We start from the raw sequence: 6,986 nt of genomic DNA on the forward strand, positions 1-6,986 counted from the left end.
TGAAAAATGTCGATAGCTGTTAGAGGAATGCAAATAGAAACCACAGTGACCAATTTTGTCACCCTGGTTAGAATGGTTATTGTTTAAAAAACAAAGAAACAAAACTGAGATAGCAAACGTTAGTGACAATGTAGAGAAAGGGGAACTTTCTAATAGTGTGTGGGCCAACAAGATGGTTCATCAGGTAAAACACTTGTCACACACAAATCTGGTCACCTGAGCTTAATCCCCCAATGCACACACAGGTGGGGAGAGAATTCAATTCCGCAAAGTTATCCACGTGTGCACACCTACTCAGAATAAAATTTAACACATTTTTAAAAAATGAGAAGGTAAGTCAGTACTATCATTATGGAGAACATTACAGACAGTGCTTCAAAAAGTGCAAGTAAATCTATTATAGGATCTGGTTACCCCACTTCAGGGCATAAGTCCAAAGGAAATGAAAGCTACACACCAAAGTGGTTTTCTGGATACTCATGTTAACTGCCCCACTATTCACAGTAGCTTAAGACAGAGAATTAACATAGTTGTCCATCAACAGGTGTCCAAATAAAGGAAAGTGTGGTGTGCACACACTAGAGGATGTTATTTGGCTATAGGGAAGAATGAAATCCTGTATTTTGCATCAAAATGGATGGAGCTGGATAGGATGGATGTTGAGTGAAATAACCCAGACACAGAAAAGCAGTTGTTTCATGTTTCTCTCCTATGTGGAAGCTTTAAATAACACCAGTCTGAATGTGGAGTAGAGATTTTTAGAAGCTGTGAGTGGGAGAGCAGGCATGGAGGGAAGCTGAATGTTATCATGCACATTGCATTCATAGACTAGGACACAAGACCCCAATGATGTGCTCAAGCAATACAGAGCAAGGAAAATAAAGATAGCATTTAAATGGGTCCTGGTGGTTCACGTTTGCACTCGAGCCCTTGAGAGGCAGAGGCAAGAGGATGGCCACTTCAAGATCAGCATAGGCAGTGTAGTGAAACTGTCTCAAAGTGAGCTACAATCTTGTAAATATTCCATTTTTCTGTGCACAGTTTAAAGGCAGAAATATAGATATGAGATCCAGTTTTGTGTTTTGCTACACAAATCTTTTGTACTCCAGACCTATACATCCCTGACAGATGTGTACTCAGATCTCCTTGGATTATGTATGGACCACTCAGTTGTTTTCATTTAATTTTTAGATTTTACTTTATGAGAAAAAAATTACAGAGGGCTGGACAGATGGCTCAGTGGTTAAGAGCACTGGCTACTCTTCTAGAGGTCCTAAGATCAGTTCCCAGCAACTGCGTGGAGTGTCTAAAGACAGCTACAGTGTACTCATATGCAGAAAATAAATAACTATTTTTTAAAAATTCTTACATTGTTATGTACAGGTTCAGGATTGTGATAATTTCTTAATAGACTGTTCTTTTTATTATTACTCTTGAGTGACTCTTTTTCATCCCTATTAAAAATTTGGTGTTTAAATGACATTTGGCACCCTTGTTAATAGTTGACCTCGTTTTCCTTCACTGTTTTCCTGGTATGTCTTCTTATCCTTTGCTTTCAGAGTTCATACTTTTATTTTAGGTTTTCTCCTATACATAGTTCAGAGATAGCATTTATTTGTAGGGTTCAGTCTTAGAATCTGTCATACATTATCTAAGCATAATCTGTTAAAATGGTTATTGGTACATTTAGATTGTTTTTATTGGAGTACTATAGCATTGTTAAGTTTTTAAGTTTTCCCTTTCTCATACTGGGTGGAAAACATGCATTACTTTTTTTATTTTCTCCTGGATTAGGAACTGTGGGGTCTATGTCTACTCTTTAAGTAGCATCCTTAACTATATTCATCCTTAAGGATATAAATTATGGATATATCTTTTTAGTAGTGTCCACACTCAGTTTTCTTACCTCTATTCTGAAAATAATAAGGTGTTTTACCCACTAAATGCCAAGCCTAACTCCAAATAGTTTAACTGCTGCATAATGTTGGCATCAAGTTGTTTGAAGATAAAGTTTCCTCAAAGGATTAATTTTCTGAAATACTCGTAAGTTTCAGAAATCTTCAAGTTGTTAAATCTGTGACCTTCCCCTCAGGCTGACTTCCCTCTGACAAAGTTCAGCATGACTAGGAAGGTGATATTTAAGCTTGTTTACTCTTCCTATGTGGCAAATACCTTTATCCCACCGCCTTGGTCCTGTTATTTTAGCTAGGTATGAGGTCCTAGGTTGATAGCCATATCCTCTTTACACTTAGCAATTCCAGACGTGTCTTACAGTCTCTAAGATACCACTGGAGGGGGTATCCTTTACTTTGTCATTTATTTGCATTTTTTTCTTGCTGTCTTAGTGTTCTACCGATAATTCTTCAATGTCTGCTTCCTAAAAATGGAAGGAAGGGAAAGATGTGGGCCCTTTAAATGCCTGGACACTCAGTAGTTGCTTCAACTTCATTCTGTAGAGGATGGATATTGCAACCTTGGTCTGCAGCAAGTTTGTGTGACCATTGTGCAACAATGCCTCTTCCCCTTTACGTCAGTATCTCTGTGGTTAGAAGTAATGATCAGTAATCTCAATAGAGCCAGGTTGGGGGTGTAGCCTTGGTCTTGCATATGTGAACCACTGTGTACCCAACCACCACTGCCACAAAACTTAAAATGGAAGGAAAGGAAGGAGGGAGAAAGAGGGAAGGAAGAAAATACTGGTCTTTGGTATGCGCAGAACAAACACTTGGTTCTTATTGCATATCCTGGCTTTTCCTCCAGGATCAAGAACCTAGGTATTTTTCTAAAGGGAATACACAAGGCAGCATAAGCTATAAGCTGAAATGGACTAAAATTACTAGCAGTCAGTCTAGACAAGACTTCCTCTGGAAGTTGTAAGCTATCAGTGGACTTCAGAGTTCCAAAATAGTTACATCATCAACAGATCCTGACAAACAGCTCTTGACTAGGTAGATAGACACCTGGTACTTACTCCCTTGCTATAGTCCCAGAATTTTTTCTGGGTGCCTGTCTTTTTATAAGTTTTCTTTTGGATAAGGTGAAATTTATTTCTACTTCATGAAGTGTATTCATTTTAAATGATTTAATTTAAAATTAATCTTTCTGTTCCAATAATTGTCTAGGTAAAAAGAGTCTTCTAAACTTACTGTTTTTTTTAGCTAAGTGTTTGAATCCTGTTACCCTCTGAGCTAAGAGTGGGATACTGATTGTATTTATGTTTTCTAGCTACTCTGATGCTTTGAGTTTTTGAAAAAGGCAACAGAGATAATCTCAGGCTTCCTAAGGTCATTTTTTTTTCCACTTAAATCTGGTGAGCTTCTATCCGTTGCCTTGAGGTGAGGCTCCTTTGATGCAGTTGGCTCTTTGTCTCTGATGAATGGAGGCTGTCTGGTGACTTGGCCAGTTAAAGTGAAGACAGTAGGCTACACACATCTTCCCCCTCTCAGTTGATTTATACTTATTACTTTAATACTTATTGATTTATACTTATTATTTTAATATACTTATTGATTTATACTTATTACTTTAATACTTATTCCCAGGCTAATCTCCTCCTTTTATTTCTTTTTAATTTTTTTTTATTTTATGTGTATGGGTGTTTTACCCGTGTGCATGTCTAAGACAGCATCAGATTTTCTAGAACTGAAGTTACACAAGGTTGTAAGCCTTCAGGTGGTTTCTGGGAAATGAGCCCAGATCATCTGGAAGAGCAGCCAGTAGTGCTCTTAACTACAGAGCCATCTCTCCAATTTCTATTACTTCCTTTTCTGCTACAGTCTAGCTTTCCCTTCCTGTTAAAAATATCAGCAAAATACAAAATTACCTGATCATAAATCATTCAGTTTCTCTCTTTCCCTCTATGTTAAATGTTAAAATAAAAAATAATTTTAACAACTGTTTTATCTTTCATCTATATTCTTTCCTCTTACTTGTGGAAAAATTCTCTGATAAATTATGATCTCATCTGTAAAAATGCAATATATCTCAGTTAGCACACTTTTAAAACCTATCTATCTATCTATCTATCTACATTTATTTATTGAAAATTCTTACTATCAAATATCTTCAGTCTTCAAACTTCCAATTGCCCCTTATTCATGTTTGTTTGTTTGCTTGAAGAGTAGCATCTGTACTTCCACCTCTTTTACAAAATCTCTCTCCCTCTCCCTCTGCTCCCCCCCCCCCCGTGTGTGTTTGTGTTTGTGTGTGTGTGTGTGTGTGTGTGAGAGAGAAAGAGAGAGAGAGAGAGAGAGAGAGAGAGACTACATGTGTGTGTGTGTGGTGTGTGCATGAGTATGTATGTGTGTCTGTGTCAGTGAGGGCATGAGGTTGATGTTAAATGTCTTTCCTCCATTGCTCTCATGTTCAGTTTTTGACACAGAGTCTCTTACCGAACAGGAAGCTCAAGGATTCTGCTAGGCTGGTTAGCCAGCAAGCGTCAGGGGTCTTCCTAGCTTTTCAGAAAGGTGTGCTTCTTGATTTGGTATCTTTCTCTTTTGCTTGTTAAATCTTAGGAAGTTTTGCTCTTTCTTTAGATCAGATTGAAAACAAAATCTTTTTAATCCCAGTTAAAAAGAGAGAAATGAAGAAAGTCAGAGTTGATTGACCAGACCTCACAAAATCACTGAGGATTACTGTTTCCCATCCATCTATCCACACCTCACTGTGAAGAAAATCTGCTATTTGATTATTCTTGAGCTCATGCTAACAGTTCTTGCTTCTGTCTGTATTTCTTCCTATGAATTAGTTGTTTCCTTTCTCTAAGCCATGAGTAAGGCAAACCAAACATGAGGTTACTTATTATTACTTAATAAAAATTTCAGTAGTTTTCCTTTATCATTCTAGTGAGCATACACTTATCACTTAAACTTCAACTCTTGTATAGAGTGAGCTAGAGGAAACATGAACAAACCATAACATCCACAGAAAAGAGTTGTGTGATCCCTTTACTTAGCATTAATTTAACTTTGTACCACAGGGGCAGAAGCAACATTGTGTAGCAGGAAGATGTTTGCAGATTCTAGAACATATATTTTTAAAAAATGGGCTACTCTTATAATTTATATGGCAATAGCAGTATCTCTTCTCCACCTTGCTGAGGTTTCATGAAATTTATTTTTATTCTCAATCCCAGCTGTCTTTGTCTGTTATAATATAATACACATATTCACCTCTGTGGCATATAAATAAATAGGTGTTTGAGGGAATTTCTCCTGAAAAGCTATCAAATAATGAACTTTGAAGATAACATTGAGAGCTCTTTGCTAAGACGGCAACATCTTCTCATCCCTGAGCCATAATGATAAAGGGTGAAGTGAATGGATTTGTCTACTAACGAAAGAAAGAAAAGAAAAAGGGAAAAGAAAACATTGGGGAAAATATCACTTGAAACTCAGCTACCATTTTATAGATTATCATTAATGACTAACCCATAATAGCCTTGATCAAGGTATGTGGCCATTTTATGTTAGATCACTCACATTGTTTATGCCTAATTTGTCCACACTCCGATGCATTGAATGATATTGCTGGGGAAGGATGCATGGGGTTGAGTCGAAAGATCAACAGAAAGAGATGAAATCTTAGGAGACTCTTGCTTGCTCTTTAAATTAAACATCTTGTCGGGCAGTGGTGGCACATTTCAATCCCATCACTCAGGAGGTAGAGCCAGGTGGATCCCTGAGTTTGAGACCAGCCTGCTCTGCAGAAAGAATTCAAGGACAGCCAGGGCTACTCAGAGAAACCCTGCCTTGAAGAAAACAAACAAAGAAGTAAACATCTCTTTTTTTCATTATGATTGAAGTACTTACAGTATATCAAGCTATACTTACTTTTCTGTGAACTTAAATATAAGAGAGCTACCCACATTATGATATGATGTCATATGATTCAGAGGACAGAATACCTAAAGTGAAATGCATTATATCCATTTACTTTTCATTTTTTTATATTAATCCACTTTATGATACAATGACCATGTATTAATAATACATTTAAACAAAGGATTTGTAAGCAAGAAGGAAACTTTGTGACTGCCACCACCAAGTTTACTAAGATAAGCTAAGAGGTTATTGCCCCCTGCTAGTAAATATCAGGTTCATCTTCAGAGCAACCTATCCCTGAAGGCATTAATATCGTTATCCTATTCCCATGAACTACCTTTAAGTATAGAACATTCTAGAGTCTTTACTTGAGCTATTATTCAGCGTTTTTTTTTTTTTTTGCAGTTTTAAAGTCTATTTCCTCCTCCTTTCTGTTTCACCCCTTTTGTTAACTTCACTGTTCAGAACTTTAAAAAAACAAATAAGACTTGTTTGTTAGGAATGAAAAAACTGGGCAAGGGAAAGAGAAAGCTCAACAACGTTTTAGCTTATTTCGAATGCAATGAATACTTTGAGTCTTCTAGATAAACGCAGGTTTTCAAGGTGAATACATATGCAAACAAAGTTTTATGAGACTACTTCAGAGCATCATTTTCATCATGTGAATTATAAAAACTATAACAAAGCTAACTACTCACATTCCAAAACAACTTTTTTTTTCCTATTAAAAAAACAAACAAGCTTTTCTCCCCTTCTCTACTCAGCAATGTGTGTCCTCTTTTCTGGAGCAATGAATGTATTGTGTTAAGGAGAAAATCTACCAGCACTCAGGAAGCAGGGGCAAGCAGAGCTCTGTGAGTTGGAGGCCAGACTGGTCTACAAATTGAGTTCCGGGACAACCAGGGCTCTGTTACCCTGTCTCGCCCACTTCCCCTCAACCCTGTCCCAAAGAAAATCTATTTTGCAAACATCATTATAGATTATAAATATGCTCTTTTGATATTAATAGATTTCACCTTCAGTTTTATAGTTATATTTGTACTTATTGTATGAATTTCAGCTTGCCTCTTCTAGGACGACTTTTGTATACTATCACACTACCTAAAACTAAGGGTTCTCCGTGTGTTTCTCTCTCTCTCTCTCTCTCTCTCTCTCTCTCTCTCT

Source organism: Grammomys surdaster, unplaced genomic scaffold, assembly GCF_004785775.1.
Source record: "Grammomys surdaster isolate TR1022 unplaced genomic scaffold, NIH_TR_1.0 66, whole genome shotgun sequence".
Taxonomy (NCBI): Eukaryota; Metazoa; Chordata; class Mammalia; order Rodentia; family Muridae; genus Grammomys; species Grammomys surdaster.